Source organism: Zosterops lateralis (genome assembly GCF_965231275.1).
Source record: "Zosterops lateralis genome assembly, chromosome: 24".
Taxonomy (NCBI): Eukaryota; Metazoa; Chordata; class Aves; order Passeriformes; family Zosteropidae; genus Zosterops; species Zosterops lateralis.
The window spans coordinates 7,431,180-7,455,710 of NC_139784.1; the positions used below are offsets into that span (position 1 = coordinate 7,431,180).

General features: G+C 48.4%; 1 long non-coding RNA gene across 1 annotated transcript; it reads left to right on the forward strand.

Annotated features, from left to right (window-relative positions):
• Positions 1-2,478: 2,478 nt before the first annotated feature.
• On the forward strand, positions 2,479-5,130 carry LOC310918777. The gene is made up of 5 exons (XR_014591746.1): positions 2,479-2,771; positions 2,937-3,410; positions 3,582-3,678; positions 3,781-3,854; positions 3,932-5,130. It is a non-coding gene; the product is annotated as an uncharacterized lncRNA (long non-coding RNA).
• Positions 5,131-24,531: the final 19,401 nt, after the last annotated feature.

Consider the following 24,531-nt stretch of genomic DNA (forward strand, 5'->3'; position numbering starts at 1 on the left):
AAGTATATTTGTGCTACTTTTATTTCTATGGATTGAATTGTTTGTTGTTGTGGTTTAGGATAAACCTGAGAGGAAACTTTTGGATGGGTTTTTTTTTTAGAGAGTAAACCAAAATGGTCTTTCTTTTAAATTGGTTTGGGAAAGAACTTCTTTGGAGAAAAATGGGAAAAACTATTTATTTAACAAAGTGCTGACAAGCATAAAGAGTGAATGACATAAAATAATAAAACTTTCTGTTATTTTGTGGCGAGATGGTAAATTCAGAATGTCCTTGCTGTGGGTTGTAGCTCCTTTGGTCTCTTGTCAGCTTTTCCAGCTTTGATAAAATGCTGAGGTCCAGGCCCTGTGGCTGCAGGTGCAGCTCTTGGTGCTTCTCTGGGATTTTCAGTCTGCAGCCGGTTTAATGAGCCCTAAGAAAAAAGGGGAAAAAAATCAGTGCAGGGAACTTCCCTGCCCTAAAACTAACAACTAACAAAGAGCCATCAGATCTGTGTGCTGCAGTCTGTCTGTGCTTCAGCTGAATACACTGGAGAGGGAATGCACAGGAGTGAACACTGTTTTCTTAAAACAAGCTGCTTTCTTTCTTTCCTTGCTTTGCTCTCCAAATCAGAGTGAAAGGTACTGAAGGCATTTTGGAAGTAGTTATTTTAAATGTTTGAGGGCTTTTGGCATTTAAAATATTTGTTTTGGAGGAAGTTGGTTTGGAGTGCTTGGGGTTTTGGGTTAGTTAAAATTTGGGATTATTTTACTGCTAATTAGGTTCTTTTATTGCAGCTAAAAGTTGTGACTTTTTTGTTATCTTAGTAATAGAAAATAGGCTTTGATTTTGTATACAGTGATGGGATTGGTGTGTATGGTGTGGACTAAGGATTTAAAATTCTGTGGTTTTGATGTGTAAGGTTAATGAATTTATATAGGTCAAAAGACATGGGTTTTCTGGTTCTCCTTTGGTTAGAGGCATGTCTTTAAGTTGGGAGTTCTGGTTGTATATTTTGGAGGTTGTTTGAGGAGAATGGAGATGGGGTTATTTTTATTATATTTGGAGTATGGACTAGGAGTAATAAGAGTTGGCTTTTTTTGCTGGACTTTTGTTTGTGTTTTGTTTTCTAAAATGGATATATTTGTATGGTCAGGGCAGTGGTGTTTCTGGTGCAGCTCTGACCATCCCTTATTGTTTGTGTGTTTCAGGTGGTCACTTGTATTACACTGAGATCCTCTCACCCAACAGCCCTGCTGAGATCATCCGTGGATGTTTGGTTTTCTTTATGGCACCTGACTGAGACAGCAGGAATTTCCCAGAGGCAGAGACAGCCTTCCTTGGCACCTGATGTGGATTCTCATCCCTGAACATCCCAGAGATAAGTGGAGGGCTCAAAGCCACAGAGGGGGTGAAAGTGGGGTGTGGGTTGGGAGTCACCGGGAGGGATTTTTGGGTCAGGTTTGGAGATGGGGATGTCCAAGCTGTGACCCCTTTAGGGCACGTAAAGGGAAGGTCTCACAGTGCTGAGGTGAACAGGGCAGAGCAGTCCGAGGGCACGTTGTGTCACTTGTCTGTTGTGCACTCTGTGTCTTTTGTGTGTCCTGTGTGGTGTGTCTTTTTCCTCAACCCTTCAAGGGGTTTTTTGGAGACCCCAGGCATCGTTCTTAACATCTCCCTGTTCCTTGAACAGGCACTGATACCATTGAACTTTGACTCAGGTGCTCAGACACACATCAGAATCCATCTCTCTTCACAACCATCCAGGCTGGTGCCTTTCCAGGTCTTGTTCTGAGCTGTATCCACAGCTGTGCACTGCTGTGATCCATTCTGGCAGATTAGGTCTTCTAAAAGTGCACAGCCAAGTGGAGGATTCTGACCATAGGATTCTCAGGCATCCATCCCTGCGTTTCTTGGGATCAGTGATCCCGTTGGCATCTTCTTCCTGCAGGGTTCTCTGAGCCTGGTCAGCTCCCCATGGGTCTTACCTCGGTCATCTCATTGCGAGTTCTCTCTGTCCTCAGGGTCATTCTTCTTGCTGAGATATTTCTGTCCCTGTTGTGTCCCCCCTTTTGTCCTGTCCTGTGTCACGGGTGTTGGTGTGTTTGGCCTGGAGCTGCTCTGCCTTGTTGCTCAGTCTGGGTGTGGGGGTCATGGGACAAGTCCTGGGGAGTTGAAATTTGTCATGTGGGGTGTAGTTGGACTGTAGAGGGTATTCCTGGATTGACACAAAGTGTCTGGAGCTGTCGAGTTCTCCTGCAGCACTTTGACTTTTGTCCTGACTTTGTTTCAGATGCAGATGGATTAAATCCATGGCAGAGTGCCCCATCCCGGGTGAGGGGGCTCCCCTGAGAAGGTCAGTCACTGTTTGTGTTTGCAGGGGAGTGTAAATGGTGGCCATGTTACAGCACTGCTCTTTGTCTTTGTTTTTAGGAGGCAAAGCTGGGTCTCTGCAGTCAAGGTGAAGTGGACGAGGTGAGCAGTGATGGGTGGACAGAAGCTGTTGCTCAAGTCTCACTTGCTGGTTCTACTCTAAGCATTCACTGTTCTGTTTTATTTTATTTTAGGTGATCCCCTTGGCAGATGTGCTGGCCCAGGATGCCAGAGGAGGGTAGATGGGTGGAACATTAAGGTTCACTTGTGCTGTGCTTCAGTCAGAGCAGGGAGGTTGCTGTTTTACAGGAACTCAGCATGATTTTTCCTTTTTTGTTTCTTTGCAGCTGCTGCTGCTGCCCCAGGTGTGCCAAGGAATAGAGGGAGGGGATGAGTTGGCCCTTGGGCAGGTGGCCCAGAGGTGAGTGCTGTGCTCAGTGTGTCCCTTTTCCTTTTGCTGGGTTCACTCTGGGCAGCCTCTGGAGTGGGAGAAGATCTGAGGGGGAGCCGGGACAGGGGTGCAGAGGAGCCCCGGGGGTGACTCTTCTGGAGGGGAATAGTCACATTTTCTGTTCTGTGGTCCCAGGTAGTGTGAGGAGGTGCACAGCTGGAGTTTGGATATGGCAGCACCGACGTGGGAGCAGAGAACATCTCCAAATCCACGGAGCCAACACGATCATTTCTGTCCAGGATGGATTTTGTCTGCTCGTATTCCAAAAGCTGAGTGTTGGGGCTGGTGGTTGGGAGAAGGGGAAAAACCTTTTCAGTCCCAGGAGGCAATTTAAAGTTACCTTAGGGAGGAGAGGGCCCTTGTGGGATGGACCCCTCAGGAGTAAAAAGAGTGAGGGTGACACAAAGTGTCTGGAGCTGTCGAGTTCTCCTGCAGCACTTTGACTTTTGTCCTGACTTTGTTTCAGGTGCAGATGGATTAAATCCATGGCAGAGTGCCCCATTCTGGGTGAGGGGGCTCCCCTGAGAAGATCAGTCACTGTTTGTGTTTGCAGGGGAGTGTAAATGGTGGCCATGTTACAGCACTGCTCTTTGTCTTTATTTTTAGGAGGTAAGGCTGGATCTCTGCAGTCAAGGTGAAGTGGACGAGGTGAGCAGTGATGAGTGGACAGAGGCAGTTGCTTCTGCTGGAGTTTCACTTGCTGGTGCAACTCTAAACATCCTTTATTGTGTGTTTTAGGCAATCCACTTGCACTGCACTGAACTCCCCTCTCACCAACAGGACTACTGTCCCAGTCTGCCTCACTCATGAGCCCTTGGCAACATTACAGGACTCTGTGGTGAAGCCTTGACCTTCTCCATTTGAAGGGGCCATCCAGGTGGGCTTTGGTAACAGCCGAGGAGTTGAGGTGTGTCAGGGAGGAGCGAGGGGCTGCTCAAGTTTCAGCAGTGCCACATCACCTTGTCTGCTCTTAACCCAGGCACACCCCGCAGTGTTGGTGTCTGAGCAGAGCTGGAGCACAGGGCCCGAGGACCTGGGTGTGTTCAGGAGGTGGTGAGTAGCAGAATTGCTGTTTTTTGGCCCATGTGCTGCTGAGATCACACGGTCACATTTGCTTTTCTTTATTATAGCTGACTGAGAGACACCAGCCCAGTGACAGCAGGAATTTCCCCAAGGGAGAGGCACCTTCTTTGGCTTTTGACATGGATAGGCATCCCCAGATGTCCCAGAGATAAGTGGAGGGCTGGGAGCCACAGAGGGGATGACAGTGGGGTGTGGGGTCAGGAGTCACCAGGAGGGGGTTTTAAATCAGGTTTGGAGATGGGGATGTCCAAGATGTGACCCCTTTAGGGCACATAGAGGGAAGGTCTCACAGTGCTGAGGTGTGCAGGGCAGAGCAGTCCGAGGGCACGTCGTGTCACTTGTCTGTTGTGCACTCTGTGTCTGTTGTGTGTTTTGTTTTGTGTGTCTTTTGCCTTAACCCTTCAAGGGGTCTTTTGGAGACCCCAGGCATCGTTCTTAACATCTTCCTGTTCCTGGTGCTGATACCAGGCCAGGCATCAAACCCTTGACTCGGGAGCTCAGAGGCTCCTCAGAATCCATCTCTCTTCACAAGTGTCCAGGCTGACGCCTTTCCAGGTCTTGTTCTGAGCTGTATCCACAGCCGTGCACTGCTGTGATCCATTCTGGTGGATTAGGTCTTGTCAGAATGCAGAGACAGGTACAGGATTCTGACCGTAGGATTCTCAGGCATCCATCTCTGCTTTTCTTGGAACAAGTCATCCTGTTGGCATCTTCTTCCTGCAGGGTTCTCTGAGCCTGGTCAGCTCCCCATGGGTCTTACCTCGGTCATCTCATTGCGAGTTCTCTCAGTCCTCAGGGTCATTCTTCTTGCTGAGATATTTCTGTCCCTGTTGTGTCCCCCCTTTTGTCCTGTCCTGTGTCACGGGTGTTGGTGTGTTTGGCCTGGAGCTGCTCTGCCTTGTTGCTCAGTCTGGGTGTAGGGGTCATGGGACAAGTCCTGGGGAGTTGAAATTTGTCATGTGGGGTGTAGTTGGGCTGTAGAGGGTATCCCTAGATGGACACAAAGTGTCTGGAGCTGTCAAGTTCTCCTGCAGCACTTTGACTTTTGTCTTGACTTTCTTTCAGATGCAGGGGGATAAAATCCACCCTCTTTTTTTCCCCCGAGTATGTGGGAGGTTGGCTCTCAGCAAGGAAGAAGTTGAGAAATGACCTCCCTGTCTGCTGGACATCTGGATATAAGTGAGAGTGCAGTTACTAAAAATCCTCTGTATTTTCTACTAAATTAATAAACCTGAACCGAGAAAGCTGTGAACACCGTGGTGCCTTTTTTTTTCCTTTCAGGTCTCATTCTCCCCAGGCACAGTATTACCAGCAGTAACTTGATGTCGAAGTGTATTTCAGAGGCAGAGATAAAATAATATAGACATTTTATTTTGTAGCTCTTTGAACCTCCTTGTTTATTAGCCAAGAAATCCAAAACAAACCCCCTCTCCCCAAAAGCACACAGAAAGAGAAAATATGCCCATATTATTTTAATAAAGATTAAATATTTATCTCTTAGAAAACCAGGCTCATTCAATTCTAATTAACTGTGGTTCTGATGTGGTAGGTCAATTAATTCCTATAGTTTAAAATATCGGTAAAAATGGAAAGAAGTGAATACAAATTGAAAAAAAATACAAATGCAAAAAAATAAAAATATAAGTAACAGAATGAGAACTATAAAATATGAAAGATAATAGGAATAGATACACTATTGATACACTATATTATTACTTGTTCTATTTATTATAATATGTAAAATATACTTAATATAATGTACATGATATAATAGATAAATTTGTAATGGTTATCAAAGTAAGAAATAGAAGTTATTTTGAAATGCAGCCTAAACTGAAGGCTTTTTTGGATTCGGTTTGGTTGAAGGCAGGCGATCTGTAAGGCAATGATGCCATCCTGTGGATAAAGATCGGTACTGCAGCTCCCCCCGGGCCGATCTGTAAGGCAATGCTGCCATCCTGTGGATAAAGATCGGTACTGCAACTGTCCCCCGCGTCCGTCCCGAGAGCTGTGCGGCAGTGCTGCCATCCTGTGGTCATACAGCGGTACTGCAGTTTTCCCCCGTGCCGGTACGCGAGGTGCGCAGCAGCCCCGGTCTCTGAACTCACGGGCAGTGCTGCCGCCCGAGGATCGACAGATCACGGCCAAAAAGGCGGGAAAAAAAAAAGAGGGGACCCAGGGCACGTGGCAGCCGGCTGCCTGCGCGCGACCTGGACCAGGGAGCGGCACGGGAGCGGTTTTTCCGCGGCATACGCAGGTGCGTGGACACGGGATGGGGGCTGAGTGGCGCCACGGCAGTGTTTGGGCAGGCGATGTTGTCAGGCGCTTGTGCGAGCAGCCGAGGGGGACATTTGGGGGGAGTGCCACAACGAAGATGGTGGCGCGGCTCGGGGCGCTTGACCTTCTAAAGATGGCGGCGAAAAGGGCGGGAAAAATGAGGACCCCCCCATGTGTGTCTATCAGACTGCCTGCACAAAAATCCCGACCACGGTGCAGCCCAAGGACAATTTTCTGTGGCGTTTCCCGGTGTAGGAACACGGGCTGTGGGTTCAGCCGCGCCGCAGGCGGGTTCGGGTTACTCATTTTAGTCAGGCGCTTGTGTTAGACACCTATGGGGGGGCCTTAAAGGGGCGCCACTACCAAGATGGCGGCTCGGCTCGCTGCTGTTGACCTTCTAAAGATGGCGTCAGGGAGGGGCGAAAGTGACGTAATGCTCTCTGCCACCAAAAAAGGCGAGGTGTGACGAAAATGACCGAGAGTTGCCGAACAGCCGAAAAGAGCCGACTGCTGACGGAAATAGCCGAGTGTAGCCGAAGAGCCGAGAATAGCCGACTACTGACGGAAATCGCCGGGTTTCTCCGAACAGCCGAGCCCGCCCGAGCCGGGGGCAGTTCCGGGCGGCCCCGGCCGGTGTCCGCCGTCACTGCCGCTTCCTCGGCGGGCCATTCAAGGCGGTGTCGGGGCCGCTGCCGATCCCCCGGCGGGCGGGCGGGACACGCTGGCGCTGTGCCCGGAGCTGGAGCCGAGCCGGGGTTCCCGGGGAAGGCGGCAGGAGAAGCCGGTAAAACGCCCGCAGTGCTCGTGTGGCCCCGGGAGCCCCCGGAACATTGATTTGGGGGGGTCTGTGCCAGCCGCTTATGCCCTAATGGAGAGGGATTTCTCACAAGGACACGCAGTGATGGACAAGGGGAACGGCTTCATCAGGATGAAGGGAGGCCGGTTTAGATTAAATATCAGGAAGGAATTGTTCCCTGGGAGGGCGGCGGGGCCCTGGCACAGGTTCCCCAGAGAAGCTGTGGCTGCCCCTGGATCTGGTGGAAGGTGTCCGTGCCCTGGGTGGGGCTGGAATGGGATGAGCTTTCCCTTCCACAATTCAGTGATTCTGGTGGTCTGGCTGAGCTCAGTCAGCCTGAGGAGCTGTTGCAAATTCAGGCTGGAAGTTGAGTGCTCGTAATTTACACAGTGTAAAGCAAGAATGAACGGTTAAAAAAATTCTGATGCATGATTTTTTTAATATAAAAAGCATGGAGAGAGGTGCTTCCTTTTATTTTCTTCTGATTCAATTGTATTTCTCACTTACAGCACAGTAGAAACCCTGTTCTGCTCTGGCTGCTGAAGGACACTGCAGCATCTCCAGGTGCACCTGAAGGGATCTCGACTCTGAGAGAGATTTGTTCTGTTTCTGCATTGACTCTGTTGAAAGGTGAACGCAGAATGTCCATGGGTCACCCTGCCAGCTCCACTTGGCTCAGCAGGCATCGCAGGGAGGGCGCTCCTGTCATCTCTCTGGTGAGTCTGGAGGTGGGTTTTTCTGCTGCTCTGGGGCTGTGCTGGGAGCCCTCAAATTCCAGTCAGAGGTGCTGGGCACTGCTGGGCCTTGGGGACACCACTGAGAGGCGGCTGCTTTGGTTCTTAATACCTGTAAATCCATGGATTGCTGGGCGATTTCCATAAGTTCTCCTATTTTGTAGGAGCTGCAGGGTGAGGTCAGTATTCTGAGGGAGGCCCTGGCAAAGATGCCGAGGAGAAGGAACACGGAGCATCCGGGGGCTTCTCCCACCTGAGTTTCTCCTGGAGCGTGCTGCGTGTCATGCTGGATGTTTGACCCGGCTTTGGGGTGTTCTCCTGCAGTCCCAGCTCCAACTGCTGCCCCTGAGCCGAGGCCTTGCTGTGTCCCAGCACTAAACCCGGCAGGTGGGTCCTGCTTTTCCAGCCCTTTAATCCCACGGGCAATCCCAGATTCCCGGAGCTCCCCTGGGCACAGCCTGGACTCGCTCCCTGGGAGCTGCACTTCAGTCTGCCTGAACCAAGGACCTCCAGTTTGAAACTTTATTCCTGCTGTTTTTCCTCTTGCAGGTGGTTGGCAAAAAAGGAGAGAGCCAGTGGGAAGTGGAGCCCCTGGAACGCCTTATCCCAGTGCAGGGTTCCCACTTTTCCCTCTGACTCCTGGAGAAATGCCTGACCATAACCAGAGACTGTCCATTTGATTTCCTGCCCTTTCCAGTAAATCGTTGCTTTCAGCTGGTTTGTGTTCCTGGTGTCATCCTCCTCCTCCTCCTCCATGGATTTGTCAATAGAATTGCTGTATTTTGCTGAGTGGAATTTTGTTATTCCAGCAATTGTGGCTCTTTGGTTCCACTGAAACTTCCCATCTCTGCTGGGAGTTTCATCTGTCAAATCCAAGTAAGATTTGAGTTTCTTTGGATTGTTACTCCCACAAACTAGAGATCATTCTGGAATAGGAGTAAATTGGCATGTTTAACTCCCTCTTCCCTTGACAATCAGAGCAGAGGAAGCAGATTTGAAATCATCATTCCATGGACTTCCACCGACTTCCTGGCTCTTCCAAAAGTTTTCCATGTTAGAAATTCCTGAGCTTGTTTTCCAGGCAAGCTGGGAGTTGGATATTATTCCTTCCTTTTATTTGATGTTTTTCCTCTCTGATTTTAGTAAGGCTATATTTTTTTTTCCTATTTTCTATCCTAATTGGAATTTTGCTAATTCTTAGGGGACATTTCCAAGGAAATTTACCCAATTAAGGTTGGTAAATCAGGAATGTGTCAGCACCATATCCACAGAATTCTGGGAATTCCCAGGAAAACTTGTAAGGTGTTTAATTGCCTTGATTCATCTCGTTTTCAAGTTCAACTGAGTGTGTTTTTAATTACATAAGTTCCATTAAAACTTAAATCCCGGCCTAGTTGCTGTTCCTTGGACACAATGGGGTGGTTTTTCCTGCCTTGGCACATGTGGGTGTTCATCCCAAGTGAGCTTCCTGCTAAAACAGAATTTGTTTCCAAGAATTTTCTAGAAAACCTTATTTTCTGGGAGGCACTGGGTTTGTTTTCCCTATCCCTGCCTAATCGAGAGAACTCCTGGGGCCTGTGTTAGGCAGTGGCATCAGGGGAGGGCTGTGTTTATTTAATGTCGTATTTTATTTTATTATTGTTTATTTTTTTTTAATTTTTGATTTTTGTATTTTATGTTAAATATTGTATTGTGGTTAATGTTTTGATATATTTTTTGTTTTGTCTTTTTAAAATGCTTTTGGTTTCTTTAATTTTTATATTTTTAGTCTATTATTTATTTTTAAAATTTTCAAATTTTTCTTTATTACTATTTAAAATCTTAATGACTTTTTTTTTAAATTTATGGATATTATTTCAGTTTTTACATTCATGTTATTTATTTTGTATTTAAATTTTTTTAATTATATTTTAAATTTCTTTTAGATTTTATTAATATTTTTTTTCTTTTTTACTAACTTTTGAGGTTTTTTTAAAAATTTATTTTGTTTTATTTTATTTTATAATATTTTTTTTCATGTTTTCATTGTTCCTTTTTTTTTTTCCTTACTCTTTTTTTTTCCCCCGAGTATGTGGAAGTTTGGTCCCGCCCCCATCTCGGGCCGGGCGGAGCGTGGGGCGGAGCGTGGGGCGGAGCGTGGGGCGGGGCGTGGGGCGGGGCGTGGGGGGGCGTGGGGCGGACCCAGGGGCGGGGCGGGGCGTGGGGCGGGGCGTGGGGCGGGGCGTGGGGCGGGGCGTGGGGCGGGGCGTGGGGCGGAGCGTGGGGCGGAGCGTGGGGCGGAGCCAGGGGCGGAGCGTGGGGCGGAGCGTGGGGCGGAGCCGGGGGCGGAGCGTGGGGCGGAGCGTGGGGCGGAGCGTGGGGCGGAGCGTGGGGCGGAGCGTGGGGCGGAGCGTGGGGCGGAGCGTGGGGCGGAGCGTGGGGCGGAGCGTGGGGCGGAGCGTGGGGCGGAGCCAGGGGCGGAGCGTGGGGCGGAGCCAGGGGCGGAGCGTGGGGCGGAGCGTAAGGCGGAGCGTGGGGCGGAGCGTGGGGCGGAGCGTGGGGCGGAGCGTGGGGCGGAGCGTGGGGCGGAGCCAGGGGCGGAGCGTGGGGCGGAGCGTGGGGCGGAGCGTGGGGCGGAGCGTGGGGCGGAGCGTGGGGCGGAGCGTGGGGCGGAGCGTGGGGCGGAGCGTGGGGCGGAGCGTGGGGCGGAGCGTGGGGCGGAGCGTGGGGCGGAGCGTGGGGCGGAGCGTGGGGCGGAGCGTGGGGCGGAGCCAGGGGCGGAGCCAGGGGCGGAGCCAGGGGCGGAGCCAGGGGCGGAGCCAGGGGCGGAGCCAGGGGCGGAGCCAGGGGCGGAGCCAGGGGCGGAGCCAGGGGCGGAGCCAGGGGCGGAGCCAGGGGCGGAGCCAGGGGCGGAGCCAGGGGCGGAGCCAGGGGCGGAGCCAGGGGCGGAGCCGGCGTTCTCGGTGTTTGGGTTTTGTCTGGGCTTGTCAGCCAAGTCATAAACCAGCCAACTCGGCTCCTGAACTCTCCAATGAACGTTTAAAACGCTTCCACAGAAGGACAAGTCAGGAGTGATTCCAAAGGAATATTTGTAAATGAAGGGTAACGATTTCTGGGGAATTTCCTTGGGAATTATGAACCTCAGGCATATGGACTTTCGGGGGTGGAATCCCAGTTCCAGCCTCGGGCACCTGCAGGAGAAGAGGGGTCCTTATCCACAGCAAGGGAAGCCCGGTGCCCCATCGTGTCAGGTGCAGACAATGAACCGTCCCGGGAATGAACAGCAAGTCCCCTCTGCCTCACGCTCGGACTGGGAGCAGCTGCAGGTGAGAGATGCCACAGGATGGGGAGGGGAGAGAGCAGCCCCGGGTGTGAGCTGTGAACGGTGAGGGGGGACAGAGCAGGCACGGGTGGAGCTGTGATGGATAATGATGGGGCGGTTCCAGGTTAAGAGGGCAGCCCCAGCTCATTTTGGTATGGAGCCGTGGGGAGTGAGGAGGTCACGCTGAGGTCCTGGCTGTGGGTCGTGGGGAGCACGTGGGTTTGGAGCGTTGCCTGGGAGGCGATGGGGATCAAACCTTTCTACCCAGCAGCAGCACAAGGTCAACCAGTGTGGGTTTATAGAGGGGACTTTTTTTTCCTTTTCAGCTTCATCTTAATAAACCCTCCCCGGTGCTCCCAGACGAAAAAGGAGTTATGGAGACAAAAGGAGTTCAAATTGATTGAAGAAACTCCTTTTTTCTGTTGTTGTCTGTGTTTAAAGTGGAGGGATTTTCTTTTCACCTGGAATTTAAATGAATAGTGGCACTTCTGTGTGGCTTTTATTCAATATGATGTTCTTAGGTGGTGCGTAGTGTTTTGTGTGTCTTTTTTTGGTGTTATTTGTTATATATAATTAGGTTTTTGAGTAAAGATAACTTTATGTGTGGGTTTGTTTGTATTTGAGGTAGAACTAATTTAAGTAGCTTTTTTGAGAGACTTCTGAAATGTGTTATTGGGGTTTTGTGTGTTGTATGGAGGGATCCAGGTTGGGTAGAGCTGGTTTTTCTGTTTGGTGCTTTTTAGTGATTTATTGTGTAGTTTTATTCTGTTTGTAGGTGGTGTGACGAGGGATATGTGGTGTATTTAATTCATGTTTGGTTTCATAATTCACATTGGTCAGAGTATTTTTGAACTGAGTTTTGTTGGTGAATTATTTTTGGGGGATATTGTGTTTTTCCAGGGTTTGTTTTCTAAGGTTTACAGTGGTGTAATTGGCTGTGGTGTGAGGTATAGGGGAGGCTTTTATTTATTTAGTGGTGGCTTTTATCATAGGGAGCATCTAGTGTTTGTTTTAGTGGGTTTGAGACGGTGTGATGTAGTTCATTTTTTAGGGTTTCTTAATATTTACAATTAAATGATTTTTTATTGTGTTATAGGGGTTTGTTTATTTAGCATGCTTGACTACAGTATATATTTTATAGTTTTGGATAATTTAGGAGATATTGTTTGTAGTCTAATGGATCTTTTGGTTTTGTGTGTATTTATAGGTGGTTTGTTTGTTTTGATGGTTTTGAGGAATTAAGAGTTCATTGAGTTAGGAATAATTGTTTTTGGTGCTGTTAATTTAAGTATATTTGTGCTACTTTTATTTCTATGGATTGAATTGTTTGTTGTTGTGGTTTAGGGTAAACCTGAGAGGAAACTTTTGGATGGATTTTTTTTTTAGAGAGTAAACCAAAATGGTCTTTCTTTTAAATTGGTTTGGGAAAGAACTTCTTTGGAGAAAAATGGGAAAAACTATTTATTTAACAAAGTGCTGACAAGCATAAAGAGTGAATGACATAAAATAATAAAACTTTCTGTTATTCTGTGGTGAGATGGTAAATTCAGAATGTCCTTGCTGTGGGTTGTAGCTCCTTTGGTCTCTTGTCAGCTCTTCCAGCATTGATAAAATGCTGAGGTCCAGGCCCTGTGGCTGCAGGTGCAGCTCTCGGTGCTTCTCTGGGATTTTCAGTCTGCAGCAGGTTTAATGAGCCCTAAGAAAAAGGGAAAAAAATCAGTGCAGGGAACTTCCCTGCCCTAAAACTAACAACTAACAAAGAGCCATCAGATCTGTGTGCTGCAGTCTGTCTGTGCTTCAGCTGAATACACTGGAGAGGGAATGCAGAGGAGTGACCACTGTTCTCTTAAAACAAGCTGTGTGCTTTTTCTTTCCTTGCTTTGCTCTCCAAATCAGTCTGAAAGGTACAGAAGGCATTTTTGAAGGAGTTATTTTAACTATTTGATGGTTTTTGGCACTTCAAGTACTTGTTTTGGAGTGTTTGGGGTTTTGAGTTAGTTATAATGGGATAATTTTACTTCTAATTAGGTGTTTTTAGGTTTTATTGCAGTTAAAAGTTGTGACTTTCTTGTTTTGTTAGTAGAAATAGAAAATAGGTTTTGATTTTGTATATAGTGATGGGATTGGTGTATTAGTGTGGACTAAGGATTTAAAAGTCTGTGGTTTTGATGTGTTAGCTTAATGAATTTATAGTTTAAAAGACGTGGGGTTTATGCTTCTTACTTGGTTAGAGGCAGGTCTTTAAATTGGGGGGGTTCTGGGTGTGTATTTTGGAGGTTTTTTGAGGGGAATGGACATGGGGTTATTTTTATTATATTTGAAAAATGGACTACGAGTAATAAGAGTTGGCTTTTTTTTTGCTGGACTTTTGTTTGCATTTCCTAAAATTGATATATTTGTGTGGTCAGGGTCGTGGTGTTTCTGGTGTAACTCTAAGCCTCCATTATTGTTTGTGTGTTTCAAGTGGTCCAGTTGTATCACACTGAGATGTCCTCACTGACCAGCCAACAGCCGTGCTGAGATCATCCTTGGATGTTTGGTTTTCTTTATGGCACCTGACTAAGAGACAACAGCCCGGTGACAGCAGGAATTTCCCAGAGGCAGAGACAGCCTTCCTTGGCACCTGATGTGGATTCTCATCCCTGGACATCCCAGAGATAAGTAAAGGGCTAAAAGCCACAGAGGGGATGAAAGTGGGGTGTGGGGTCAGGGGTCACCAGGAGGGGGTTTTAAATCAGGTTTGGAGATGGGGATGTCCAAGATGTGACCCCTTTAGGGCACATAGAGGGAAGGTCTCACAGTGCTGAGGTGAACAGGGCAGAGCAGCCCCAGGGCACGTCGTGTCACTTGTCTGTTGTGCACTCTGTGTCTTTGTGTGTTTTGTTTTGTGTGTCTTTTGCCTTAACCCTTCAAGGGGTCTTTTGGAGACCCCAGGCATTGTTCTTAACATCTTCCTATTCCTGGTGCTGATACCAGGCCGGGCATCAAACCTTTGACTCGGGAGCTCAGAGGCTCCTCAGAATCCATCTCTCTTCACAAGTGTCCAGGCTGATGCCTTTCCAGGTCTTGTTCTGAGCTGTATCCACAGCTGTGCACTGCTGTGATCCATTCAGGTGGATTAGGTCTTGTCAGAATGCAGAGACAGGTACAGGATTCTGACCGTAGGATTCTCGGGCATCCATCTCTGCTTTTCTTGGGATCAGTGATCCCGTTGGCATCTTCTTCCTGCAGGGTTCTCTGAGCCTGGTCAGCTCCCCATGGGTCTTACCTCGGTCATCTCATTGCGAGTTCTCTCGGTCCTCAGGGTCATTCTTCTTGCTGAGATATTTCTGTCCCTGTTGTGTCCCCCCTTTTGTCCTGTCCTGTGTCACGGGGGTTGGTGTGTTTGGCCTGGAGCTGCTCTGCCTTGTTGCTTAGTCTGGGTGTGGGGGGAATGGGACAAGTCCTGGGGAGTTGAAATTTGTCATGTGGGGTGTAGTTGGACTGTAGAGGGTATCCCTAGATGGACACAAAGTGTCTGGAGCTGTCAAGTTCTCCTGCAGCACTTTGATTTTTGTCCTGACTTTGTTTCAGGTGCAGATGGATTAAATCCATGGCAGAGTGCCCCATCCCGGGTGAGGGGGCTCCCCTGAGAAGGTCAGTCACTGTTTGTGTTTGCAGGGGAGTGTAAATGGTGGCCATGTTACAGCACTGCTCTTTGTCTTTGTTTTTAGGAGGCAAAGCTGGGTCTCTGCAGTCAAGGTGAAGTGGACGAGGTGAGCAGTGATCAGTGGACAGAAGCTGTTGCTGTTGCTCAAGTCTCACTTGCTGGTTCTACTCTAAGCATTCACTAGTCTGTTTTATTTTAGTTTAGGTGATCCCCTTGGCAGATGTGCTGGCCCAGGATGCCAGAGGAGGGTAGATGGGTGCAACATTAAGGTTCACTTGTGCTGTGCTTCAGTCAGAGCGGGGAGGTTGCTGTTTCACAGGAACTCAGCATGATTTTTCCTTTTTTGTTTCTTTGCAGGTGCTGTTGCTGCCCCAGGTGTTCCAAGGAATAGAGGGAGGGGGTGAGTTGGCACTTGGGCAGGTGGCCCACAGGTGAGTGCCGTGCTCAGTGTGTCCCTTTTCCTTTTGCTGGGTTCACTCTGGGCAGCCTCTGGAGTGGGGGGAGATCTGAGGGGGAGCCGGGACAGCAGTGCAGAGGAGCTCTGGGGGTGACTCTTCTGGAGGGGAATAGTCACATTTTCTGTTCTGTGGTCCCAGGTAGTGTGAGGAGGTGCACAGCTGGAGTTTGGATATGGCAGCACCGAGGTGAAAGCAGAGAACGTCTCCAAATCCACGGAGCCAACACGTTCATTTCTGTCGAGGATGGATTTTGTCCCCTCGTATTCCAAATGCTGAGTGTTGGGGTTGGTGGTTGGGAGAAGGGGAAAAACTTTTCAGTCCCAGGAGGCAATTTAAAGTTACCTTAGGGAGGAGAGGGCCCTTGTGGGATGGACCCCTCAGGAGTAAAGGGAGAGGGTTTCTCCTTAGCATCACCGGAGCCTTGGCCAGGCAGGGCAGTCCCAACCCATCTCTGCATTCTAGCAAGATTTGCACCGTTGGTCGTCTTAGAGTCTTTGAGAGTCCACGGGGTTAGGGTGCAGTGGGGGGAGATTCTTGGCCTTGTCCGCCTGGGCATCCTGGGATCCGTGTCCCAGGAGCATCCTGGGTTGCAAGGTGTAGGGTAGTAGGGTTCAGCAGGAGGACGCAGAGCAGTTCAGCAGTGACCTACAGAGGCTGAAAGCTGAGGGAGGGCTTGAGAGGTAAAGGACTCAAGGGCTAGAGAGTACACAGTGAAAATCACGGGTACAGGCTGGGATACAAGTCAGAGTACAGGTGTACCAGCCCTCACAGCACTGCTACCAACACTGTGTTTCCCTGAGAGCAGGTGCAGGCAGGAACCCTAATGCAGGACAATGCCAGAAGCCCTGAGAGGTGCAGGCAGTAAGCCCAAGGCAAGGGCCAGGCAGGAAGTGATAGTGGGGGGCCGAGTCCACAGGGTTTGGGTTCACTGGGGATGTCCACTCTGCATTCCTTTCCTGCTCTAACTGGGGTTGCTCACACCCCTCATGGAGGCCGTATGGGTGGGCTCAGTGCCAATAATGTCTCTAAGACCTTGGCACTGCAGGAGTCAGCCTCTGAGCACAGCTGGAGTGTGCTGCCTGATCACCCAGGCATGCTTAGGAGAGGGGGAGCAGCAGAATTGCCAGGTTTTGGGGGATGTGCTGGTGAGATTATGCTTTGGTATTTGGTTTTCTTTATTGTAGCTGACTGAGAGACACCAGCCCAGTGACAGCAGGAATTTCCCCGAGGGAGAGGCACCTTCTTTGGCTTTTGACATGGATTGGCATCCCCAGATGTCTGAGAGATAAGTGGAGGGCTGGGAGCCACAGAGGGGATGAAAGTGGGGTGTGGAGTCAGGGGTCACCAGGGAGGGTTTTTGAGTCAGGTTTGGAGATGGGGATGCTCAAGATGTGACCCCTTAGGCTGTGTAAAGGGAAAGTCTCATTTTTGATCCCAGTGCTGAGGTGTGCAGGGCAGAGCAGTCCCAGGGCATGTCGTGTCACTTGTCTGTTGTGCACTCTGTGTCTATTGTGTGTTTTGTTTTGTGTGTCTTTTGCCTTAATCCTTCAAGGGGTCTTTTGGAGACCCCAGGCATTGTTCTTAACATCTCCCTATTCCTGGTGCTGATACCAGGCCAGGCATCAAACCCTTGACTCGGGAGCTCAGAGGCTCCTCAGAATCCATCTCTCTTCACAAGTGTCCAGGCTGATGCCTTTCCAGGTCTTGTTCTGAGCTGTATCCACAGCCGTGCACTGCTGTGATCCATTCAGGTGGATTAGGTCTTGTCAGAATGCAGAGACAGGTACAGGATTCTGACCGTAGGATTCTCGGGCATCCATCTCTGCTTTTCTTGGGATCAGTGATCCCGTTGGCATCTTCTTCCTGCAGGGTTCTCTGAGCCTGGTCAGCTCTCCATGGGTCTTACCTCGGTCATCTCATTGCGAGTTGTCTCAGTCCTCAGGGTCATTCTTCTTGCTGAGATATTTCTGTCCCTGTTGTGTCCCCCCTTTTGTCCTGTCCTGTGTCACGGGTGTTGGTGTGTTTGGCCTGAGCTGCTCTGCCTTGTTGCTCAGTCTGGGTGTGGGGGGAATGGGACAAGTCTTGGGTGTTGAAATTTGTCATGTGGGGTGTAGTTGGGCTGTAGAGGGTAGTCCTGGATTGACACAAAGTGTCTGGAGCTGTCAAGTTCTCCTGCAGCACTTTGATTTTTGTCCTGACTTTCTTTCAGATGCAGGGGGATAAAATCCACCCTCTTTTTTCCCCCGAGTATGTGGGAGGTTGGCTCTCAGCAAGGAAGAAGTTGAGAAATGACCTCCCTGTCTGCTGGACGTCTGGATATAATTGAGAGTGCAGTTACTAAAAATCCTCTGTATTTTCTACTAAATTAATAAACCTGAACCGAGAAAGCTGTGGACACCGTGGTGTCTGTTTTTTCCTTTCAGGTCTCATTCTACCCATGCACAGTAATACCACCAATAACTTGATGTCGAAGTGTATTTCAGAGGCAGAGATAAAATAATATGGACATTTTATTTTGTCGCTCTTTGAACCTCCTTGTTTATTAGCCAAGAAATCCAAAACAAACCCCCTCTCCCCAAAAGCACACAGAAAGAGAAAATATGCCCATATTATTTTAATAAAGATTAAATATTTATCTCTTAGAAAACCAGGCTCATTCAATTCTACTTAACTGTGGTTCTGATGTGGTAGGTCAATTAATTCCTATAGTTTAAAATATCGGTAAAAATGGAAAGAAGTGAATACAAATTGAAAAAAATTACAAATGCAAAAAAAATAAGAATATAAGTAACAAAATGAGAACTATAAAATATGAAAGATAATAGGAATAGATACACTATTGATACACTATATTATTACTTGTTCCATTTATTATAATATGTAAAATATACTTAATATAATGTACATGATATAATAGATAAATTTGTAATGGTTATTAGATATATCAAAGTAAGAAATAGAAGTTATTTTGAAATGCAGCCTAAACTGAAGGCTTTTTTGGATTCGGTTTGGTTGATGGCAGGCGATCTGTAAGGCAATGCTGCCATCCTGTGGATAAAGATCGGTACTGCAGCTCCCCCCCGAGCCGATCTGTAAGGCAATGCTGCCATCCTGTGGATAAAGATCGGTACTGCAACTGCCCCCCGCGCCCGTCCCGAGAGCTGTGCGGCAGTGCTGCCATCCTGTGGACATACAGCGGTACTGCAATTCTCCCCCGTGCCGGTACCCGAGGTGAGCAGCAGCGCCGGTCTCTGAGCTCACGGGCAGTGCTGCCACCCGAGGACCGACAGATCACGGCCAAGAAGGCGGGAAAAAGAAAGAGGGGATCCAGGGCACGTGGCAGCCGGCTGCCTGCGCGCGACCTGGACCAGGGAGCGGCACGGGAGCGGTTTTTCCGCGGCATACGCAGGTGCGTGGACACGGGATGGGGGCTGAGTGGCGCCACGGCAGTGTTTGGGCAGGCGATGTTGTCAGGCGCTTGTGCGAGCAGCCGAGGGGGACATTTGGGGGGAGTGCCACAACCAAGATGGCGGCACGACTCGCGGCGCTTGACCTTCTAAAGATGGCGGCGAAAAGGGCGGGAAAAATGAGGGCCCTCCCCATGTGTGTCTATCAGACTGCCTGAGCAAAAATCCCGACCACGGCGCCGCCCGAGGACAATTTTCTGTGGCGTTTCCCGGTGTAGGGACACGGGCTGTGGGTTCAGCCGCGCCGCAGGCGGGTTCGGGTTACTCATTTTAGTCAGGCGCGTGTGTTAGACACCTATGGGGGGCCTTAAAGGGGCGCCACTACCAAGATGGCGGCTCGGCTCGCTGCTGTTGACCTTCTAAAGATGGCGTCAGGGAGGGGCGAAAGTGACGTAATGCTCTCTGCCACCAAAAAAGGCGAGGTGTGACGAAAATGACCGAGAGTTGCCGAACAGCCGAAAAGAGCCGACTGCTGACGGAAATAGCCGAGTGTAGCCGAAGAGCCGAGAATAGCCGACTACTGACGGAAATCGCCGGGTTTCTCCGAACAGCCGAGCCCAGCCGAGTTTCTCCGAACAGCCGAGCCCAGCCGAGTTTCCCCGAACGTCGCCCCCCCTCAGCCGAACCGAACGAGCCGGGGGTAGTTCCGGGCGGCCCCGGCCGGTGTCCGCCCTCACTGCCGCTTCCTCGGCGGGCCATTCAAGGCGGTGTCGGGGCCGCTGCCGATCCCCCGGCGGGCGGGCGGGCGGGACACGCTGCCGCTGTGCCCGGAGCTGGAGCCGAGCCGGGGCTCCCGGGGAAGGCGGCAGGAGAAGCCGGTAAAACGCCCGCAGTGCTCGTGTGGCCCCGAGAGCCCCCGGAACATTGATTTGGGGGGTCTGTGCCAGCTGCTTATGCCCTAATGGAGAGGGATTTCTCACAAAGACACGCAGTGATGGACAAGGGGAACGGCTTCATGAGGATGAAGGGAGGCCGGTTTGGATTAAATATCAGGAAGGAATTGTTCCCTGGGAGGGCGGCGGGGCCCTGGCACGGGTTCCCCAGAGAAGCTGCGGCTGCCCCTGGATGTGGTGGAAGGTGTCCGTGCCCTGGGTGGGGCTGGAATGGGATGAGCTTTCCCTTCCACAATTCAGTGATTCTGGTGGTCTGGCTGAGCTCAGTCAGCCTGAGGAGCTGTTGCAAATTCAGGCTGGAAGTTGAGTGCTCGTAATTTACACAGTGTAAAGCAAGAATGAACGGTTAAAAAAATTCTGATGCATGATTTTTTTAATATAAAAAGCATGGAGGGAGAGGTGCTTCCTTTTATTTTCTTCTGATTCAATTGTATTTCTCACTTACAGCACAGTAGAAACCCTGTTCTGTTTTGGCTGCTGAAGGACACTGCAGCATCTCCAGGTGCACCTGAAGGGATCTCGACACCGAGAGAGATTTGTTCTGTTTCCGCATTGACTCTGTTGAAAGGTGAACGCAGAATGTCCATGGGTCACCCTGCCAGCTCCACTTGGCTCAGCAGGCATCGCAGGGAGGGCGCTCCTGTCATCTCTCTGGTGAGTCTGGAGGTGGGTTTTTCTGCTGCTCTGGGGCTGTGCTGGGAGCCCTCAAATTCCAGTCAGAGGTGCTGGGCACTGCTGGGCCTTGGGGACACCACTGAAAGGCGGCTGCTTTGGTTCTTAATACCTGGAAATCCATGGATTGCTGGGTGATTCCCATAAGTTCTCCTATTTTGTAGGAGCTGCAGGGTGAGGTCAGCATTCTGAGGGAGGCCCTGGCAAAGCTGCCGAGGGCAAGGAACACGGAGCATCCGGGGGCTTCTCCCACCTGAGTTTCTCCTGGAGCGTGCTGCGTGTCATGCTGGATGTTTGACCCGGCTTTGGGGTGTTCTCCTGCAGTCCCAGCTCTAACTGCTGCCCCTGAGCCAAGGCCTTGCTGTGTCCCAGCACTAAACCCGGCAGGTGGGTCCTGCTTTTCCAGCCCTTGAATCCCACGGGCAGTCCCAGATTCCCGGAGCTCCCCTGGGCCCAGCCTGGACTCGCTCCCTGGGAGCTGCACTTCAGTCTGCCTGAACCAAGGACCTCCTGTTTTAAACTTTATTCCTGCTGTTTTTCCTCTTGCAGGTAGTTGGCAAAAAGGGAGAGAGCCTGTAGGAAGTGGAGCCACTGGAAGGCCTTATCCCAGTGCAGGGTTCCCACTTTTCCCTCTGACTCCTGGAGAAATGCCTGAGCATAACCAGAGACTGTCCGTTTGATTTCCTGCCCTTTCCAGTAAATCGTTGCTTTCAGCTGAATTGTGTTCCTGGTGTCATCCTCCTCCTCCTCCTCCATGGATTTGTAAATAGAATTCCTGACTTTTGCTGAGTGGAATTTTGTTATTCCAGGAATTGTGGCTCTTTGGTTCCACTGAAACTTCCCATCTCTGCTGGGAGTTTCATCTGTCAAATCCAAGTAAGATTGGAGTTTCTTTGGATTGTTACTCCCACAAACTAGAGATCCTTCTGGAATAGGAGTAAATTGGCATGTTTAACTCCCTCTTCCCTTGACAATCAGAGCAGAGGAAGCAGATTTGAAATCATCATTCCATGGACTTCCACCGACTTCCTGGCTCTTCCAAAAGTTTTCCATGTTAGAAATTCCTGAGCTTGTTTTCCAGGCAAGCTGGGAGTTGGATATTATTCCTTCCTTTTATTTGATGTTTTTCCTCTCTCTGATTTTAGTAAGGCTATATTTTTTTTTTTCCTATTTTCTATCCTAATTGGAATTTTGCTAATTCTTAGGGGACATTTCCAAGGAAATTTCCCCAATTAAGGTTGGTAAATCAGGAATGTGTCAGCATCATATCCACAGAATTCTGGGAATTCCCAGGAAAACTTGTAAAGTGTTTAATTGCCTTGATTCATCTCGTTTTCAAGTTCAACTGAGTGTGTTTTTATTTACATAAGTCCCATTAAAACTTAAATCTTGGCCTAGTTGCTGTTCCTTGGACACAATGAGGTTGTTCTTTCCTGCCTTGGCACATGTGGGTGTTGATCCCAAGTGAGCTTCCTGCTAAAACAGAATTTGTTTCCAAGAATTGTCTAGAAAACCTTATTTTCTGGGAGGCACTGGGTTTGTTTTGCCTATCCCTGCCTAATCAAGAAAACTCCAGGGGCCTGTGTTAGGCAGTGGCATGAGGGGAGGGCTGTGTTTATTTAATTTCGTATTTTATTTTACTTATTGTTTATTTTTTTTTTAATTTTTGATTTTTGTATTTTATGTTAAATATTGTATTGTGGTTAATGTTTTAATATATTTTTTGTTTTGTCTTTTTAAAATGCTTTTGGTTTATTTCTTTAATTTTTATATTTTAGTCTATTATTTATTTTTAAAATTTTCAAATTTTTCTTTATTACTATTTAAAATCTTAATGACTTTTATTTTTTTAAAAATTTATGGATAATATTTCAGTTTTTACATTCATGTTATTTATTTTGTATTTTAAATTTTTAAATTATATTTTAAATCTATTTTAGATTTTTTTTTTTTTTCGTTTTTAATAACTTTTGAGGTTTTTTTAAAAATTTATTTTGTTTTATTTTATTTTATAATATTTTTTTTCATTGTTCCTTTTTTTTTTTCCTTACTCTTTTTTTTTCCCCCGAGTATGTGGAAGTTTGGTCCCGCCCCCATCTCGGGCCGGGCGGAGCGTGGGGCGGAGCGTGGGGCGGAGCGTGGGGCGGAGCGTGGGGCGGAGCGTGGGGCGGAGCGTGGGGCGGAGCGTGGGGCGGAGCGTGGGGCGGAGCGTGGGGCGGAGCGTGGGGCGGAGCCGGGGGCGGAGGTGGGGGCGGAGCCAGGGGCGGAGGCGTTCTCGGTGTTTGGGTTTTGTCTGGGCTTGTCAGCCAAGTCATAAACAAGCCAACTCGGCTCCTGAGCTCTCCAATGAATGTTTAAAACGGTTCCACAGAAGGACAAGTCAGGAGTGATTCCAAAGGAATATTTGTAAATGAAGGGTAACGATTTCTGGGGAATTTCCTTGGGAATTATGAACCTCAGGCATATGGATTTTCGGGGGTGGAATCCCCGTTCCAGCCTCGGGCACCTGCAGGAGAAGAGGGGTCCTTATCCACAGCAAGGGAAGCCCGGTGCCCCATCGTGTCAGCTGCAGACCATGAACCGTCCCGGGAATGAACAGCAAGTCCCCTCTGCCTCACCCTCGGATTGGCCGCAGCTGCAGGTGAGAGATGGCACAGGATGGGGAGGGGAGAGAGCAGCCCCGGGTGTGAGCTGGGAACAGTGAGGGGGGACAGAGCAGGCACGGGTGGAGCTGTGATGGATAATGATGGGGCGGTTCCAGGTTAAGAGGGCAGCCCCAGCTCATTTTGGTATCCAGCCGTGGGGAGTGAGGAGCTCACGCTGAGGTTCCGGCTGTGGTTCATGGGGAGCACGTGGGTTTGGAGCGTTACTTGGGAGGCGATGGGGATCAAACCTTTCTACCCAGCAGCAGCACAAGGTAAACCAGTGTGGGTTTATAGAGGGGACTTTTTTTTCCTTTTCAGCTTCATCTTAATAAACCCTCCCCGGTGCTCCCAGACGAAAAAGGAGTTATGGAGACAAAAGGAGTTTAAATTGATTGAAGAAACTTCTTTTTTTTCTGTTGCTGTCTGTGTTTGAAGTGGAGGGATTTTCTTTTCACCTGGAATTTAAATGAATAGTGGCACTTCTATGTGGCTTTTATTCAATATGATGTTCTTAGGTGGTGCGTAGTGTTTTGTGTGTCTTTTTTTGGTGTTATTTGTTATATATAATTCGGTTTTTGAGCAAAGATAACTTTATGTGTGGGTTTGTTTGTATTTGAGGTAGAACTAATTTAAGTAGCTTTTTTGAGAGACTTCTGAAATGTGTTATTGGGGTTTTGTGTGTTGTATGGAGGGATCCAGGTTGGGTAGAGCTGGTTTTTCTGTTTGGTGCTTTTTAGTGATTTATTGTGTAGTTTTATTCTGTTTGTAGGTGGTGTGACGAGGGATATGTGGTGTATTTAATTCATGTTTGGTTTCATAGTTCACATTGGTCAGAGTATTTTTGAACTGATTTTTGTTGGTGAATTATTTTTGGGGGATATTGTGTTTTTCCAGGGTTTATTGTCTAAGGTTTACAGTGGTGTAATTGGCTGTGGTGTGAGGTATAGGGGAGGCTTTTATTTATTTAGTGGTGGCTTTTATCATAGGGAGCATCTAGTGTTTGTTTTAGTGGGTTTGAGACGGTGTGATGTAGTTCATTTTTTAGGGTTTCTTAATATTTACAATTAAATGTTTTTTTTATTGTGTTATAGGGGTTTGTTTATTTAGCATGCTTGACTACAGTATACATTTTATAGTTTTGGATAATTTAGGAGATATTGTTTGTAGTCTAATGGATCTTTTGGTTTTGTGTGTATTTATAGGTGGTTTGTTTGTTTTGATGGTTTTGAGGAATTAAGAGTTCATTGAGTTAGGAATAATTGTTTTTGGTGCTGTTAATTTAAGTATATTTGTGCTACTTTTATTTCTATGGATTGAATTGTTTGTTGTTGTGGTTTAGGGTAAACCTGAGAGGAAACTTTTGGATGGATTTTTTTTTTAGAGAGTAAACCAAAATGGTCTTTCTTTTAAATTGGTTTGGGAAAGAACTTCTTTGGAGAAAAATGGGAAAAACTATTTATTTAACAAAGTGCTCACAAGCATAAAGAGTGAATGACATAAAATAATAAAACTTTCTGTTATTCTGTGGTGAGATGGTAAATTCAGAATGTCCTTGCTGTGGGTTGTAGCTCCTTTGGTCTCTTGTCAGCTCTTCCAGCATTGATAAAATGCTGAGGTCCAGGCCCTGTGGCTGCAGGTGCAGCTCTCGGTGCTTCTCTGGGATTTTCAGTCTGCAGCCGGTTTAATGAGCCCTGAGAAAAGGGGGGGAAAAAAAAATCAGTGCAGGGAACTTCCCTGCCCTAAAACTAACAACTA